Source organism: Ascaphus truei, chromosome 11 (genome assembly GCF_040206685.1).
Source record: "Ascaphus truei isolate aAscTru1 chromosome 11, aAscTru1.hap1, whole genome shotgun sequence".
In the NCBI taxonomy this organism is placed as follows: Eukaryota; Metazoa; Chordata; class Amphibia; order Anura; family Ascaphidae; genus Ascaphus; species Ascaphus truei.
The window spans coordinates 34,931,972-34,952,213 of NC_134493.1; the positions used below are offsets into that span (position 1 = coordinate 34,931,972).

At 43.4% G+C, this 20,242-nt stretch overlaps 1 protein-coding gene across 3 annotated transcripts in view; it reads right to left on the bottom strand.

Moving 5' to 3' along the window:
- Positions 1–20,242, bottom strand: part of MAD1L1 (mitotic arrest deficient 1 like 1) — a 482,152-nt gene that overhangs the window by 432,642 nt on the left and 29,268 nt on the right. The gene's annotated exons all lie outside the window — the stretch shown is intronic.

The window sequence follows — 20,242 nt, forward strand, 5'->3', positions numbered from 1 at the left end:
ACCCAAATACACAGAACTACATATATCCCCCCCCACACCCATATACACAGACCCCATATACAGAGAACCACATATACCCCCCACATTCATATGCACAGACCAAACACACACACACACACAAACCCCTATAACATGCCCCCATAAAGAACCACCTACAGAAATCACCATAACGAAAACATTTTTTTTCCACGCAAAAAAACCTGTCAAACTGCCCTCGTTTCTTTTCCCCCTTCCCCAAGACTCTAGAAAATAGATACAAACCATACATACTTCATAATCCCAAATGAACATGTCCCCAGCATCTATACGTAGGCGGCACAGCCAGTAATCTCATTTACCTTGCAGTCACACGGTTATTTGATGCATTTCCTGAAATTTTCCTTTTGTGAAGCAACAGACCTGAGTCAGAATCTGGGAAATAAAGTGGTGCTTAATATCAGCTAAACTGTCTGCGATCCTCAAAAGGGCTGACCACTCGACCAAACTATGACATTTATAAATAAAACTCGTGATTTAGAAAGAAAAGACAATTAATGTGAAGAAAAATAAGATAGGTGCCAAAAATTAGAATGGGCTTTTTATATTTAACACAAAATACAACAAAGATGCGAATAAAATTAAACAAATACTGTATGCAAACATTGGCATCTTATTAAAAGTGATCCAGTTTTAAAAGATTTTGTTCCCAATTACCCAGGGTTCAATTTTAGGAAATCTAAAAATGTGAAGAATTGGCATGAGTGCCTTTTGTCGAGAAAAGGTTAAAAGTAACTGGCTTAGCAAGATCAAAGGCTTCTATGGGTGTTTTAGCTGTAAAGCCTGTAAATTTAAGTCTCCTGAAAAATTTAAATTTGTGTCAAATATTACAGGAGAAATTTCAGATTAAAAGTCACATAACATGCAAAACAGATCATGTTATCTACGTGTCGGAGTGCCCAAGTGGTCTCCAGTACGTGGGTAAGACTACTAGGCCCTGCATATAAGGATCCTTGAACATTTAAGCAACATAAAAAGAAATGTTTTGACCCACAGTGTCTCTAGACACTTCCGTGCGCATCATCAGAGCGACACCACAGGGCTCAAATACCAGGGGGTCGAACAGGTGATGAAGCACTGGAGGGGAATAGAGACATCAACTTAACCAAAAAGGAGACATATTGGATCCATACAGTACATTAAGTCCCTTGGGTACAAGAGTTTTAAACCTAGACATTGAACTAGGCGTTTTTCTAGTGTGATTATTTTATTGCCTTGATCTTTTTATACGTTTTAATAGTATTTGATCACCAATTTGGAAGACTTAATTTTCTTGATGAGGTACTTTATTCATTTACATTAATATGTTTTTTTTTTAATCAATATATTTTTATTAGCCTTTCAACTTGGGTCTGCTGCTAATTGATGTTTTCGTTTGGAAAATATATATTTTTATTTTTTAATAATGTAACAATTTTCGATATTTATATTCGATTACGATGATTGCTTTTATTATAATTTTTTTTAACTTTATATCTCTTGAATAGTGGCTTCTATTAGAATGGTCTAATGTAATACAGAATGATTGATATTTTCTTTGTATGATTTCATTATGGAGCACCAACTACACCAAAGTCTTTGTAACATTGTGCTTTATTATGTTGATTTTGTAAACTAGTGGTGCACCATCTCTTTTACCGATTTATTTAGTGTGCTGGTATTAGCCAATAGACACAGGGCTATGGCTATATTAATGTGGGTAGATGTATACATGAAATTACTCCTGACAAATCTGGGTATTTACCAGCGAAATGCATTGAGTTGAACACAGAAGGAAAAAGAGAGACTGACCAGACTTGGAGAAACATCGTGGGAACTGTGCTAAAAGCTGATTGTTTCCGGGCGGCCGCATATGGAGGCAACACACGCCAGAAAGCCTGCTACCACCTATACGCCTGTTCAGCGCCGGAGGGGCGAGAATTCTCTAAAGAAACCGTTATATGTCCTGAATGACAGCACACTTGTAAGTCTTCATACAGGGGCGGGGGGGACTGTTTTTTTGCATTTTTTATCATTAAAAGTGCTGTATGCTGCGTAATTAGTCCCTTTTCTTTTCCTCTGTAAGATCTACATCGTTACCCGCTACTACATCTGGGACGCAATTTATAGGCTTTGATATACTCACTGCCGAGAATATCTATCTATATATTTATTTCTACCTTCAACACTTCCAAGAACGATACGGTTTTATGTTGGTGTTGTATGTTTTTTATTCTTCCATATACTGATGTCTACTGCTCCCTCATCCTTGTGCATCTGTATGATATTTATAAAGGCTTAATTTACCCATGACATCTACTGGCAATGCCTGCTTCAGAAAGCCTGTTTCAATGTTCGTACAGTATCTGCATAACACACTTGCAAGCCAGTATGTTTAGGAGTAATCCGTTTATACTCAAACATAATTCACTAAAGAATAAAGATAGACCATTGTTGAATTGTAATGGTATACATACTGTAGTTATACTTAAAGGAGCAATGCGGTTAAAATTAACCTTCATTTTTTTTCCACTACAGGATTAGAACCAGAGTCCTACAGAACAGCACTATTTACAGCCCCCCTCATCCCCCCCCCAAAAAACTTTACAAATTTACCGTTATTACTTGTTCTTACAGGGGATTTAAATGGCCGTCCAACAGAAAGCCACAGCCGCAGATGTTTCATCTTTCCATTGGCCCAAGATCTGGCAGCCACTTTGTTTCTCCAAGGAAGATTTAAACATGTTAATTTCACCAGCATCTCAAAAACAGGGGGGTGGGGGGGGGGGTCCCAGTTCCCACCATGTAAGAAAAGAAAGAGGCTAGGAGGAACTGCTTGTTTAAGTCTCCTAATGAAATAAAAGATCTTAGACAAACCTAAATTGTCAGAGAAAGGAGGCGGCATTTATAAGCATTACGTTCAATTAAAAAAAAAAGGACAGCAGTCTTAAATATGGGCATTTCTTTGAAAACCCTGGTAGTCTTTGCACCAGTACAAAACAAACACTGATGCATTCTACGTCTGAATTGCAATTACCCGGTAAAAAGACACCCTGGAGACATATTAAAGCTGCAGACCCAGCAATATCCTAATGGGGGTTTTTTTTAAAATAAATAATTTCTGTACTATGAGAAATAACTTGTAGCAGTTTTTTTTTAAAATAACTCTGAAATACATTTTTCATATATTATAATGTAACAACCCTTTTTTGTTTCTAAAGCAACCATTTACATAGTCACATCCTCTTCTGAAACAGGCGCTGGCACACCCCTTTTTGAGCCACGCCCTCTAGCAGTGCACCAATTGTATCTAGTGACTGCCTGGTCACATAATCTTACCCACAGAACTTTGCATCTTTGGTCCTCTTCTGCTGCACTAACAGCAGAGCTGAATCTTTGCCGATCGACAACTTATCCAATTACTTATTGTATGGATTGTATTGATGCTCATATCAAGGGGGGGGAATAAAACATTTTTTTTTTTTAAACGGCAGCTTGGACTGCTGCTTTAAAAAGGACCAGCAAAATGTTATTTAAAATATACTTGAGAAGTGCAAAAAGAAACTATGTGACCGTCGATAGCAAGTTCTAACCTTTTTTTTCTACTTAAATTTTTGAAGTGTTTGGTGACCCCAGTTATATGTAATTGGCATGAACTTTGATGCTCAGTCTGCTGTGAAGGGAACTATTCTGAATGTTTAGACATTTCAATTAAAAACAACTTTAATGCAGGCAGACTTCTGCACTAATGTAACTAAAGCAATATGATCATTTAAATAGCACTGGCTAATTGGGGACGGACTGTGTGCTTCCCGGAAACAAGTTCCAACTGGCAAGTAAAAAGTGGCTACTTTCTTTTTCACAATTCACTACAAGCTGCTAGTAGTTAAGGGAATATGGACACATTTTACTTGTTACATTCCTTGTAGAGTGTGATACCTTTTAGTAGACCGGCAGTAGTGTTTGTCATAAATGAAATTATTGTGTACAGCGCTTTCAAAAGTTTAGAGGTTTCTTCAAAAGAACGCCTGAAGAACGTTTAGGGGTTTAGAAAGCTCTGTACACTGTCTATGAAGGACTCTTATGAGGAGTGGCTCAGTGAGTAAGGCTGCAGTCCCAGTGCGCATAAGCACCACCCCCCCCCCCTTCCCAATCAGTCCAGGCCCAGTACATGCGTCGGCGCGCATTTAGCAGCCGCGCTGTACTGCAAGCTTTCACACATACAAAAAAATTGTATGTGGAACTTGCGGAGGCGTGGCCACGCCTCCATTGGCGGTTCAGCCAATGAGGGCGAACCAGCTGTGAGGTCCTGTCCACACCCCCGCAAAAAAAAAAAAAACGCAAGGCCCCCTCCCATCACAATCTCTCCCTCTCTCCCAGGACCGCAATCTGCGGTGAAGCGCTGTGCACGCGCCGCCCCCCCGCCGGGTGCGCGTGCTACAGAACGCATTGGGACCGCAGCCATAACAATGACACAGAGTTTGAATCAGAGGACTCAGTCAGGTTAATCAGCTTCTTGTGACCTTGGGCAAGTCACTATCTCTGTGCCTCAGGCACCAAAAACATATATGTGCAGCGTACCGCGCACTTGGAGTCCCGCTATATGAATAATGGTTATTAAATGTTGGCCGCTAAGGCTGAGATTATACAAAGAGCTGCAGCGCTATTCTGTGACGTCACCTTGCGCTGCCGCCGAGCGGAATCTTGATTATTCCGGGGAGACAGGGCAGAGGACGCTTGGAGGCGTGGCCGTGAGTGGTTCACCCTCATTGGCTGAACCGCTCACGTGACACAGCCGTCGCCAGAGAAAAACTAATTTGGAAGTCTCTTCCCTACCCGTCCGCTTGCCATCGTATGAGCACTTTAATTGTATGTATGCTACTTGTTTTGGCGCCACGCAGCTCCATGCGACACCAAGGGCGTTTTTCGCTATAAACACGGCCTTAGGCATCACATCAAAATCTGCTTTCCTCTAGGACAGGCCTGCCCAACTCGTAAAGTGAGAAGGGCCGACGAACTGCTCCAAGGAAAAAAAATTTGGGCCGCACGGGTTTCATCATCATCATCATCATCATCTCTCCTCCAGCACCTCTCATCATCATCATCATCATCATCCTCATATCTGCCCCAGAACCCCTCACTAGCAACCTTTACGATACTCCCCATCTATCTCTCATACCCTCATCTCTCCCCCTCACCCACACAATACCCCCCTCCACATCAAACACACAATACCCCCTCCACATCCCCCCAGCCCATCCCGTCAGCATCCCCCCCCATGTCTCTTCCCTCAATATGACACTCTCCCCCTCCCCTCAATATGACACTCTCCCCCTCCCCTCAATATGACACTCTCCCCCTCCCCTCAATATGACACACTCTCCCCCTCCCCTCAATATGACACTCTCCCCCTCCCCTCAATATGACACTCTCTCCCCTCCTTTCAATGACACTCTCCCCCTCCTCTCAATATGACACTCTCTCCCCCTCCTCTCAATATGACACACTCTCCCCCTCCCCTCAATATGACACTCCCCCTCCCCTCAATATGACACTTTACCCCTCCCCTCAATATGACACTTTCCCCCTCCCCTCAATGACACTCTGTCCCCCCCTGCACCTCACTCCCCCCCTGCACCTCACATGTCAGCAGCCCACCCCCCCCTCACATGTCAGCAGCTCACCCCCCCTCACATGACAGCGGCCCACCCCCCCTCACATGTCAGCAGCCCACCCCCCTCACATGTCAGCAGCCCACCCCCCCACCAGCCCGTTTTTCACACCCACCCTCCCACCAGCCCGTTTTTCACACCCACCCCCCACCAGACCGTTTTTCACACCCACCCCCCACCAGACCGTTTTTTTCACACACACACACCACCCCCCTCCCCCCCTCCCCCCCTCCCCCCCTCTCTCCCTCTCTCCCTCTCTCCCTCTCTCCCTCTCTCCCTCTCTCCCTCTCTCCCTCTCTCCCTCTCTCCCTCTCTCCCTCTCTCCCTCTCTCCCTCTCTCCCTCTCTCCCTCTCTCTCTCTCTCTCTCTCTCTCTCTCAGATCAGCACATCACACACACACCTCTAAGATCAGCACATCCTCCCCGTTACTAAGCCCCGCCCCCGGCATGCTCTGACCTCCCCGGCAGCCTGCTATTGAAAAAAAAAATACTCACGGCTGCTGCATCCTCCTCATGCTTCTGCTGCCTCCGCGCACCGCAAAACCCGGTGGCAGGGAGGAGCGGCGAGGAGGGGGGAGGAGCGGGTGGTGAATCGCCGCCATTTTTTTTTTACTTTTTTTTTTTTTTTTTACATTTAATTAATTAATTAACTGGCGCCCGGCCCGGAGTCATCGCGGGCCGCACAGAGAGGCCAGCGGGCCGTATGTTGTGCAGGCCTGCTCTAGGACAAGTTCCAGAACTTTGAGCTACGGCACTTTTGACAAATAGGAACAATCTTCAAGATTGCACAATTTGAATAAATTACACAGGAAGCGTTAACCTACAAAATCAAAAAGGGTACTGTGACAAAAACTCAGAAGCCAATCTCAGCGGAAACCTCCATGAATGAGATATTTGTATATATTAAATATTTTAACAGGAACAAATACATTGAGTACATTGGGGCACAAAATAAGTAAGGGACGGCCAACTCCAGTCCTCAATGGCCATTAACAGGTCAGGTTCAGGATATTTAAAAACAGAGACAGAACATAAAACACAGACAAAGCTCAGTTTTAGCACATACAGTGAAACTCATACACGGTACAGTGCCTAAATATATATGTATAAATATCTATTAAGTAAAATGGTCTTTTAGTTTGACATTTTTGGCCAAAATTGTTGTAAGCCCCTGAGCCAACTGCAGGGCAGACCTCAATTCAGGGGTCCCTAAGCTCACCCCCTCCCACATTTAAATGGTTAAGGGCTCACTCCATAGCATCTTCCACTCAGGGGAACTTGCTTGCTTGCAGTATGGTTGTGACAACTCTAATAGAGAGTGCTTTTCCTGGTCATGTACAGGTTAATAAAAGCTTCAATCAGACTTAGAACTTTGCAACTAATATTGACAGATTTACTATAAATCATTCTTCCTGTTATGACACAGGTTATTAAGAATTTATATTAGCGTTAGGGACCCCTGAATTGTGGTCTGCCGTGCAGTTGGCTCAGGGGCTTACAACAATTTTGGCCAAAAATGTTAAACTAAAAGACCATTTTACTTAATAGATATTTATACATATATATTTAGGCACTGTACCGTGTATGAGTTTCACTGGATGTTCTAAAACTGAGCTCTGTCTGTGTTTTATGTTCTGTCTCTGGTTTTAAATATATATTGCCATGCTCAGTAGCACTCCTCTGTGACACTCATATACTTATATATATATGTTGTGGATATTTTGGGGGTTCAATAGGAGCTTGTTAGGTGTCCAGCAGGTTCAGGATATACCTGCTTCAGCACAGGTGACTCAGAGGCTACCTGTGCAAAGCTGGGATATCCTTAAAACCTGACCTGTTGGTAGTCCTAGAGGACTGAAGTTTCCCACCCCTGTGTTAAATGAATCAAGTAACCAACAAATCTAAATAGTTAAAGATACAACCTGCCAGATTCTTTTTTTTAATCTCGTATTATTTAATGCAAAAAAGAACAAATCTTACAAAAACATGTAACCGTGTTGTAAAATATGACCTTGTTGTAAACGTCTTGATAATCTGGACGAGCAGTTGAACTGTAGAGTGTAGTTTGACGGTCTAAAAGTATTATATAATGCACCGTTTTTATAGGCACATTGCAGAACACGTATCTTTTCTTTTTTTTTATTTTTTTCCAAAAATTTTTATTAGGCAAATACTTATTTCACATTGTACATGTCATGTATGTTAATACAGCCTAATACAAGTTTTCTCCATTTTTTGGTTAAAGAAACCAGAAAGAGAGAGGAAAGCTCATCGCCCCCCTGACCCTCCTGGGGTTGTGAGGGGGGCGCGAGTATGGAAACAGAGAGTAAGAGTATGGAAGGGGGGAGAAGGGAAGGTGGGGAGGGGGGGGGGGGATACCTGTTGCTTATCGCGTCCTCAGAATATTTCTATTGGAGTTTCTAGACTCGTTCTGTTTACTTTTCGTTTTTGGGTTAGGGACGTGGGGGTGCCATATGGGTTAACCACGGGTCCCATGTTTTATTAAAGGAGTCCGTGGATCTTTTCAAAAAGGCCGATAGTTTCTCCATATTCATTACTTCTTGTATCCTATTTTTTATCGTTTGTTTTGAGGGGGGAGACACTTTCTTCCAGGCGGCCGCCACTGCACATCTAGCCGCTGTTAGGATGAAGGAGATTAATTTACTTGTTGGTCGGTCCACATTTTCTAGGGGCCTGGCCAACAGGTAGGTCAGCGGGTCAACAGGGATTTTGAGGCCGGTGACCTCTTCTATTAATTTTTGAGTGGTTCCCCAGTATTTTTGAATTTCCGGACATGCCCACCAAATGTGTGCCATGTCCCCCTTTTGACCGCAACCTCTCCAGCATAGATCGGACGCCTGGGGGTAGATTTGATTTATTCTAACTGGGGTAAGATACCAGCGGAACAGTATTTTATATATATTTTCTTTGATTGTGGTACATATGGAAGTTCCTGAGGCATTCTCCCAAATTCTTTCCCAGTCCTCTCGGTCTATAACTATTCCCAATTCTGCTGCCCAATGCAACATATAGTCATGTGTGGGGGCTTCTATAGCCCTTTCCAATTCTGCGTAAATTTGTGTTATAAGACCTTTCTGGTGGCCTGTTTCTCGACAGAGCCGCTCAAAAACTGTGAGAGGGGGAAATTTCAACGTTGGGGATAAGGTTCGAATAAAGTGCCGAATTTGTAGATACTTGAACACGTCCAACCTTGCTATTTCATATTTGGTTTGTAGATTTTGATAGCTCAGGAATTCTCCAATACTCAAGAGGTCAGCGATCGCTCTAATATTTTTTGCTTTGAATTGGTCCAATTGTCTGGGCTCACAACCAGGAGGGAATTTCGGATTTTTGTGAATTGGTACACGTATCTTTTCTAACGATACAAAAAAATAATAAAGCATGTACAATACAGCAAATGTTTTTACAAATTCAGACCATCACACAAAAACCTAGTGACACAGGCATACTATAGTAAGTAGAGAAAATAAAGTACAGGATTAAAAACAAATCATAAGCTACGATTAGAGATCACAGAGTCTTCCAAAAGGAACATTTCATGCGCAGGGTATATGGCTGCATGGTATTGAATCCTCCTACGTACCACTGCAACAAAAATAATACAGCTTACAGAAATACAAAGCTTGCCTAAACCTAAGTGCCACGGCCCCTCCAGAAAAGCATGGTCATATACCCGCCATTAACCCGGAAATAGAAGAGTCCTATGCCATGTCCCTGCAGTGCAGATCCCATGCTGCGCGCCATGGGAAAGCAGGATGCCATAGAAGCGGCAGAAAGCACTCACTGAGCAGGACGTCGTCACTGTGTGATGGGGCTCCTGCAGTGCCAGACCTCATGACGTAGTGACTACGTTTTGGCGCATTCCAAGGATTAATATAAAATAAAATTATTTCTATATACTTTTTATCTAAAGATCGAACTGCTAAAACACGAGTAAAAGTATGCTCAACAATTTCCTTTTAGCCTCTTTCTGACTGCAAATATTTATATATACACACGCACGTTTTGCTCAATTTAAACACACCGACAAGCTCGCAAAGCCTGCTAATGAATCTTTAAATGAATCTCATTACGTCTTAAATTATTTAAGCACTATTTACCAACGTTCTGTTCATCAAAATGAACGGTTAATTTTGCCACACTACACGAGGCTGCTCACAGCGCCTTAGTGAAACAAACACTGGTTTGTAATCTTGGATGTCACATCTTTGCGACCAGTTTCTTTTGACTAGCACAGGTAGGAAACGCACACGATTTCATCTACTTCTGGCAGTGCTGCAGTTCAAAGAACAGATACAGAGCCTCAGCAAGGTAATGTCTGGGCTGATTAGCTGTCTAGAAATGCTATGTATTGAAGAAGAAAGTGAGGCCAGTTTCCCTCACCTTCTCCCAGGAATATATATATTTTATTTTTTTTAAAGGAATTGCAGATGAAGGCAAAGGAAATGTTGCCTGGGGTAACGAGCTCGAATTAACGTAGACAGAACTGGGCCATGCTGGAAATTCTGCCTCCGAATCTTGCTAAGATTTATTTTCTGAAAGAGAAGATGGCTACTGATTAGACTCTAGTGAATCATACCCCGTTTAGGCAAACAGCTGAAATCAATTAGCTCCCTGTTGTCGTGCTGAAAGCGTCGACCTGCTCTTCCAGAAAGACGTTCTGAGGCCTTCTGAAGGTGCACACTTCGCACACATACGCGAAGGGTCTTGACACCTCCCTCCCTCATAATGGGCATTGATGATTGTTATGTTGAAAAGCTGTTATTTTTACCATTTCCAAGTAAAGAAATTTTTTTACAATACTTATACTTGCGTGTTTTTATACTGATTTGTTTTAACACAGGGTGGAAGCCGGGAGTCCCCCAAAGCCAAACGCCCTTATTTTCAGCTCCCTGGTTTCCAAGATACTTACTGGTTTAGTTACCGGGTTTAAATCGCCACCAGGAGGAAACAATATGGCAGCCAAATCTCGCGCCAACAGGAAGTTGGTTAAATACCCTTTAAAAACCAACAGACACAATAGTTGTCGGACAGAGACTTTATTGCACCCCGGGCAGACAAAATTTGGAGCCCCTACTCATCAACACTACTAAGCAACGGTGGCGTCTCACATGAGCGCGCGCTGGCTTCGTAGGCTCACAAATGGTGGTGAAAGTCCGGTTAGGGTTGCTGAAGGCGCGTTCCTCGATATCCCCTTCCCCTCTGAGCTGCATTATCCTCCGCCTCTTGGACATGCACCTCGGAAGGGAAGAGGAGATGGAGGAGCACGCACGCAACAACCCTAACCGGACTGCCACCGCCATTTGTGACCCTACTAAGCTACCGCGCTCTCATCCCCTGTCAAGCCGCTTAGTCATGTCAGCTCGGCATGCAGTACTTAAAACTACCAAGCGGCAGGGCGCATGCTGGCCTGGCCTATGTTTTGGCGACGGCGCAACTTTTGGTCGGCCCCCCCGGGCAGATGCCCAGCCAGTCTGCCCATTTATTCAACACTGTACACAATCCCTGCAAGCTCTGAACCCAGAGCCAACCACATAATATATATTTGTGTCAAAAGAAATGCTATTGGGTGTGATCAAATGTATACAACAAAAGACAAAATATAACTGCTACATCCCTTCATTACAGAGGTAAATGAGAATTTTCATGGATAGTGTTAGGACCTGCAGAGGGGTCATGCCTTGGCGTGGCTGTAGGCATATAATGCTTTGGCCAAAGAGTTTAACTATATGACCCTTATGATAAAACAGACTAGTATTTAACTAGATCATTTGTCATATTGAATGTAGCATTGTTTTTTGTCTTTTGTTGCATCCCTTTATATAAAATAAAATAAAAAATCAGCAAGCAATACCGGCAACGACACCAGGGGTTCCCAGAGCTGAAAAACAAGTTCACCTACCATCAATTCCAACCCTGTGATAAATGGAGGTTACTTCATGCGATTTCCTCCTTTAACTTTTTTTAAGCATGTCTATTTAATCCTATGAGGGACTAACCATTTGAAATAGTCTCCGAGTCCCATATTTTACCTAGAAGCGATTTAACCTTCAGAACGAGGCATTGGTGTTAAAAAATTAATTTTGTTTCTCATTACTGTTTTTTTACTAATACTTTTTTTCCCCCTAACTAAAACGCCCAATTACTGACCATTTGATGCAGTTATAATAAACTTTTCTTCATCACAAGTCCACCGAAGGGCCGTCTTCATTTTCTACTGTCATTTTAATTGGACACATGCATAATTTTCATGTACGTCTTGGGAAGGGGAAATTAAATGATTTGTGCCAATAGACAACAGCAAAAAAAAAAAAAAAAAAAAAAAAAAAGAGACCATACTAATAAGCCACAAAGCTGAATTTTCTAATAGAAAACATTTTCTAATAGGAGGACAAGGGCTCCTTATCAAAGAACCTCTGCTTTCATTTGCATTGCTTTTCGGAGATCTACAACTGCTTCTGAACAGATTTGTCCCTTGCTTTTGACAAGGTTTAATAGCTGGGTGGACATAATATTTGATGAATGTAGTGGTCCTTGGTATAACAGACACTTGTGCAGTTCCCAGAGGACCTCAGTAACTCAAGCATGCAAATACAATGGAGAGAGGGGCTCTGTATCGCTGCCGTAGAAAAGGAGCTCACGGAACCAAAAAGACAAAGTAAATATATTACCAAGCCAGGCAACATTGCATCTTTAAGTCTTACGTGTTGTAGCAAAAAGATCTCGGCCCATATTTGCTATGCCGTCTTCTCATGCCCCTCTTCTGGAGCTGGAAGACAACTTGCTGCCATTTGGCTTAAATGGAGCTGTAAAGAATCTCCAGCAGCAGAAGACAACTTCGTAAATACAGTCCCAAAGATATTGACCTTAACCCCTCTAATTAGGCTGTCCTTGACACTTAAGTTTAGTTAAGAGCAATGGTGGAAAGTGCCTTTGGTAAAAGGATGCTGCTGGTTGTTTCGTTTACTAGATATTTTCCTAAAAGGTGGATTTTCAGTGGACCTTAAATGGTGGCAATGAAACTCGGTTGTAATAAAGTTCTACACACATGGGACAGTGAGGGATAAAGCAGCAGGGGTAAAAATCAACAGGGTGTTAGAAAAGAGGAAGGGGTATTGCAAAATAGGTTAACCTGCTTTACTGAAATTCATCAAACCGTAAAAAAAAAAAAAAAAAAACACATTACACACAACCCTTTGAGTGCCCCACGAAGTAACCATGTCACTCCAGGGGTCCTATGACATAGTGGTCATATCATGTGCTTTCTGCTCGTTGCCTGGTACAGACTGCGTTCTACATTACTGTGGAGCGCAGACTGGTTGGAAGAGGACTCCTCTCCCATTCGCCTCAATCATGTGAGGGCTCCGAGGAGTGGCCACGAGATCGCGATGTGCCACGGCCCATCCAGCACTCAAATTGGTTAAACATGATCATTATATGGGTTAAAAAAGACTGCCCCACTCAGAGCAGGAACCAACATTACAAACCGAGCTCTGAAGTATTAACACACTGTGTAGAGTGCAAAATGACAGAAAATGTTCGCACACAATTCCCTTTAATATCTTCTTTATTCTTTGGAACCCTTGAACTTAAATTTCTACTTCATTTGTTCCTTGTCTACTTTCCAGATCAAGAATCTTTTTTTTCCTTTTATTCACTAAACTCCTTTTTGTCACACCATTGCGCAGCAATCAGAACTAGACACCGCTAGCAAATTGCTTTGATACATCTATTGATAAAACGTTAGCCGAGCACAATGCTGTAAACCAGGCGCCTGGATTTAGACAGTTCTATTCCTAGAAGCCCTTCCTGCATTAGCAAAATGTAAAACCTTGCACAATGTACGTGCGGCCTTCGCTTGAAGGTGTCTAACAGATGCCTTATTTTGTTACACCAAGCACCAGTTGCAGTGTGCCCCTATTCACTTTGCTGTGGCGGCTGCCTCCTTGCTGCCGCCCCCCTCCTGAATCACAGCGTCAAATGACGACGTGGACGTCACCATGGTAACGAGACGCCATGTGACGTTACGTTGGTGATGTCCGCGGCATCATTTGACACTGCAATTCAAAAGAAGACGGGGGGGGCAAGCAAGGAGGCAGCCGCCACAGCCAAGTGCCTTCCTATTATGTCCGATAGCGCGGCAAATGGATATGGGGTCAGGCATTTTTGCCACCCTTGGCACGGGCCTAAAAACAGGAAATATGCCACTGGTTGCAGTTTGATCTGTGTTAAAAGGAAGCAACATGCTATATTAGCCACAGGAGGTGTATACATATTGTGTCTGCTTATTGCAACACTTGGGTACGGCTGCACCACAGCTTTTAAGGGGCAGTCTTGCCTAGGACCAAAGCAAACTAATTCCAGTGACATGTTTAAGGGGTCTCATCTGGGTAATTGATACCTAAATCTGACACCTATAAGTATTTATCAAAGTGAGACTTGGGAGGGGTGTGATCTCCTCTGCCAGCTCCTTGTGTGTGATGTCACTGTGTGATCAGCCAGTCCACCCCTCCCCACCACCCATTATTTTCATTGGTTCTCTGATAAGGACAGGGTGGGATAAGGGGAAGGAATGCCCTTGGTTGACAAACACGTCCCCATTCAAAGGCCCCTAAGGCTATGGCCCCGGTGTCGGCGCTACACGCGCGCCTGCCAGGCTGTCGGCACGTGCAGCTCTGTACCCCGGTCTGTGCAGAGCTGCAGGGGGAAAACCAGGGGGCGGCCATGACGTTACCCGGCAGGTTTGCCCTCATTGGCTGAGCCATCGGGGGGAGTGGCCAGTGCTCCATCGCCAGTTCTGAAGACAGTTTTACGGTCTTCAGGAAAATCTGGCCATGCAGCGCCGCGGCCAAGGTAGGTAGCGTGTCCAGCCCCATTGAGGGGCGGTTTTTGTCCCTGCAGCGCACGCCATAGTGCGCGCTGTAGCAGGCAGTGGGGACATAGTCAGCCTATTTCATTTCTTAGGCTAAGTGGGACTGTACATTTAAGAGCTGAATGAATCTGCAGTGCATTTCAGTCCGATATCCGTCAGCATAGAAGATTCCCAGTGCTGGTAACCGTGCGCACATGCTGGGTTTATCCCTCACTCCTGTGCTAGATATTCCCACTGGGCAGAATATCTTGTTTTACAAGGGAGGCTCGTCAACAGCCAAGATGTACAACCTACAATATGTTCACAGATAATAAATCATAACTAATTGTACAAGTATCACATCCGCTAAATAAAAGCTCCACGCAATTGCTGCTAACCAAGTACAGTATTGTGAATGCGTTCTGACGCAGGTAGTGTTTCCAGGGAATGAGACATGGCAGAGAATAACATTGTGTCACTTTAGTTAGAGGTACAGGGTACAACAATGCTCTAGTGCAGTGGTGTTTAACTCTACCTCCCCCCACAACAAGTCAGATTTTAAGGGAAACAAGAGAAAGAGATGGGGGAGCACAGGTGGAAGGGTGAAATGGAATAAAATATGGTTCAGGTGTGTTAAGCCCTGAAGCAATAACAGTGGGGTTTTGAAGTGTGTATTAAATCTTAACACTCACACGGCCTTGTGCAAATGCTGTCGCATCACGGTATCTTTTGGTCTTCTCCTCTCTGTCTTGTAGATTCGTTCTCCACTCTGCGTCTGCGGATTTCTTCTCCTTCTTCTTTGGTGTGGTATCAGCCTCGGGATAAACGAATAAACATATGAGCAGAAAGCATTCACAATATTATAATGTCCCAAGGGATACAAACAGGGTTAAGATATACTACAAACACTCACATGGGCATGTGTGAGTGCACTTTTTGGGGAGGCTTCTTTGGACTCCAGGAAACGATACCGCCTCTCCAATAGAGTTACGAAGGTCTGTGATCAAACCCAAAAATATGTCAAGCAATGGGAGGAATATAACAGGGTACTACTACTCACACGGCCAAGTGTGGGAACCCACTTGGAATGGTATCTTTGTTGCTCCTCCTGTAGTCCCTGGATCGAAATTTAAAGCGGGATAGGGTGATGAATTCTCACTCCAGAGTGGTAAGTAAAGGTTTTAAACCCAGAAGGTAAAAGCCAAAGTTTTTATTAAAACAATTCACAGAATAGCACCGCTGACTCAACAAATGAGCCGCGCTGTAGCAAATAAAAAAGCCAGTCTGTAGGGAATATAGTGCAGGACTCGTGGTTTTGCAGCAAACTCCCTCCGCGTCCGGATGTAGTGCTGCGCTTCCCTTGTCCCACTCCCGACGGTGGCTGCAAAGGTTCAAAACATTGGGGGGTTTTGAGCTATGCGTTTCGCCCTTTTTGGGCTTCCTCAGGCTCCGTAGTAAGAAAGGATTTGGCTCATGGCTCCTGCTATATATACTGCGGCCGACCAATCTACCACAACCCCACTCTGCTGTCTTCTATTACATCGTTGAAGTGGGCTGTTCCCAATGCATTCCTAATTGAAGGAGCATTACGCCCCATCAGGTGGTTTTTAATCAAACCTTTCCTGTCGTCACATAATCCTTGACTTAGTGCTAAGTAAGAGAACCTCTATTGAAAATACAAGGCTACCTCATTAGATGATAGACTGTTTATCAAAATAAAACTCGTGTGGTGTTTGTTTAAAAATAGGGGGTTAGCTGCCAGATGCATACAATAAAACACTCTGATGTGTTGGCTCATTAGTATCAATAAAAATAGGGGATAGCCGATAAGGGGGGTGCTATGGTGGTACAGAGTAGGACTGACTACTTCAAGGAAGCATTTCGCCAACTGGAGGATGTGTCCTCCTAAATTTACACTTTAGGTACACTTATAACAAGTATATAGTGTACTGATATCTGTGTCTGTTTCTCTTTCAGATCACTGTCACTCATTATACCATATTTCAGGAGATGTGTTTAGGATTTTTAATTAAAATTTTGATTAAAAAAATTTAAATTGCATTTTAACATTTTGTGTATAAAACTGTTATTAACATATGTTTTTTAAGAACATTTATTATGCTTATGGATAATCACCTATTCAGCTATACTATGTAAATTTATGTCAATCACACTGTGTGGATTGGACTGTACACTTTAATAACATACTGATCTTCAACAAAAGGAGTCAATTATACAGCTAATCATCAAATTATACGTTTCACTTTTATCAATGAGCAAATACATCAGAAGTGTTTTAATATATGCATGTGTCAGCTATCCCCTATTTTTATTGATACTAATGAGCCAACACATCAGAGTGCTTTATTGTATGCATCTGGCAGCTAACCCCCTATTTTTAAACAAACACCACACGAGTTTTATTTTGATAAACAGTCTATCATCTAATGAGGTAGCCTTCTATTTTCTATAGAGGTTCTCTTACTTAGCACTAAGTCAAGGATTATGTGACGACAGGAAAGGTTTGATTAAAAACCACCTGATGGGGCGTAATGCTCCTTCAATTAGGAATGCATTGGGAACAGCCCACTTCAACGATATAATAGAAGACAGCAGAGTGGGGTTGTGGTAGATTGGTCGGCCGCAGTATATATAGCAGGAGCCATGAGCCAAATCCTTTCTTACTACCGAGCTTGAGGAAGCCCAAAAAGGGGGAAACGCATAGCTCAAAACCCCCCAATGTTTTGAACCTTTGCAGCCACCGTCGGGAGTGGGACAAGGGAAGCGCAGCACTACATCCGGACGCGGAGGGAGTTTGCTGCAAAACCACGAGACCTGCACTATATTCCCTACAGACTGGCTTTTTTATTTGCTACAGCGCGGCTCACTTGTTGAGTCAGCGGTGCTATTCTGTGAATTGTTTTAATAAAAACTTTGGCTTTTACCTTCTGGGTTTAAAAACTTTACTTACCACTCTGGAGTGAGAATTCATCACCCTATCCCGCTTTAAATTTCGATCCAGGGACTACAGGAGGAGCAACAAAGATACCATTCCAAGTGGGTTCCCACACTTGGCCATGTGAGTAGTAGTACCCTGTTATATTCCTCCCATTGCTTGACATATTTTTGGGTTTGATCACAGACCTTCCTAACTCTATTGGAGAGGCGGTATCGTTTCCTGGAGTCCAAAGAAGCCTCCCCAAAGAGTGCACTCACACATGCCCATGTGAGTGTTTGTAGTATATCTTAACCCTGTTTGTATCCCTTGGGACATTATAATATTGTGAATGCTTTCTGCTCATATGTTTATTCGTTTATCCCGAGGGTGATACCACACCAAAGAAGGAGAAGAAATCCGCAGACGCAGAGTGGAGAACGAATCTACAAGACAGAGAGGAGAAAACCAAAAGATACCGTGATGCGACAGCATTTGCACAAGGCCGTGTGAGTGTTAAGATTTAATACACACTTCAAAACCCCATTGTTATTGCTTCAGGGCTTAACACACCTGAACCATATTTTATTCCATTTCACCCTTCCACCTGTGCTCCCCCATCTCTTTCTCTTGTTTCCCTGTATTACTAAGGATCCCGGGTAGATCCTTTTTGGGGTTGTTTGAGTCAGAGGAGGAGACAAAGAAGCGGAGGGATACCTTACAAACTTCTAAGGTTGTTATTATACCTATATCCCGTACTTATTATACATATAGGTAGCGCCCGGGTATTTCGCTTTCCATAAAGTCAGATTTTAAGGCTATCCCTGCTTCAGCACAGGTGGTTCAATCCGTGGCGCATTCTTTGGCACCTGTGCAGCAATAATGCAAACCCCTTTTGATGCCAAAATGTTCTCAGACAAAGCATCCTCAAATAAAATGTAATTCCAGGAATTTTTGTACCATAAACGCAGTTTTTAAAAGGAGGTCTACCACATCAATGATGATGCTTTTAAATTAAAATAGTACAAAAATCTGCCCAAAAGGCATTTCATTACCTGAAAGACCAGTGTTAAACGCTTTGCTGGCCGAGTGCTCGGCAATGATCATGTTCAGCTGGCAGCAGAGATTAATTTATGTAAAAAACAAATATTTGAGGTTCTAAAAATAGCACATGAAAGCGTGTCCCCATTTAGCGTTTCCCATGATGTACAAGAGCAGCGGGCACAAATGTCATCGTGCGAGCCTCAGGCAGTAGGGCAGCCGCTTAGCCTCATCTGGCCACAACAGGCAAGGTTCAGAGGACACGAGAAAGCATCCCCCAGCTTTGGCTTGAGTATGCTATGCACTTGCTTCTTCTATTTAGAAACTAAGCACCGCGGCTGGCAGCACAGCTGGAGAGTTTTGCCAGCCCCAGGATAGTTTGTGTAAACCAAGATTTCCTCACTCGTGTCCTCCAGGGACAGCAGAGCCGCGTTTTAAGGATCGCTAATTTGCAAATGTGAAAGACTAATTTGTACATAATAGATCTAATTTGCATATAATGGGTCCCATTAGTGCAAGGATGAGTTATCCCCCAACACCTGACCTGTTGAAGTCTCCCAAAGGGGAACGTGTCGCTCCAGCACAGAAAACCTCCATCTTTAAGCATATTAGGGAACAGTCACAATACAGGACACGCAAACCTCTGAAGCTGTGGATATATTGTATGCTTTCATGTGAATGGTCTTCCTTAACCCAAACACTTTACACAACAGTGAAGAGTTTGCATAGAAATGCGCTGCAGTCCACTTGCGACACGTTAGGCCGTGCTTAGTGCTGGCGACGTCCCCAGGTCGCGAAAGTTATATTTTAAGTTTAGGTGACGTCGCTGGCTACAAGGCCAGTGATGTCACAAAAAGGGGGAGGGCAGAGGCACAGAGAAGCTCCTGATTGGCCGCAAGGGGAGACCGTCGCCGGAAAAAAAAACAAATATCAGCAACTACCAGATTTTTGGTAGCACTGTTGCGCCGTCGCGTGCACTATAAGCGCCGTCGACGGCGACAATGCATTTGGTTTGACGCGACGGTCGCGTCACCATCACTATAAACGCAGCCTTAGATTAAGCAATGCATTGCAGCCCTCTCGGTAGAGGTTGAATAGCAATGCATTGCAAACATCCTTGCAAGTAAAGGAATCGTTCAGCTATTCTCTTTAAGAGGGTTCAAGAAACATTTTAAGATGCCATTTCTCACGTCCCAGGCCCTCTGACTGCTGAGCACCAAACAGAGAACATCTTAAGCAAATTCTCTTTTCTCTGTCACACAGAGGACCTCAGATGTCTTGTTTTCAGGTATAAACTTGCTGCGGGTTAGAAAAAAAAGCTTTGCTGTCTATTGATAACAGGATATGAAGGAGAGATTTGCCAAGTTTAACACAAACACATTCCACAAGTACAGGACTTCCTACTGTGTGCATGTTACGTCAATGAGAGTTTAAGTACTCCTATGTAACGGCACTAAACTGTCTGCTTCAAACCATTTTCTGTTACTGTGTGTTTTGCTTTTAAGAATTTAGTTTTCAATGCCATTTATATGCCTGAAAGCAGAACGCACACAGATGTTACAGTGTATTGAGAACCCCAGGTGAGTATACATGAAGAGACCGGTGTTTCAAAAGCTCTGTACCTTATCATTTCATCTAAGAATTCCCACAGCAGTTCAGTGAAAGGTATCACAACCTGCAGCAAGCCTACACTGCCCAGGAACAGAA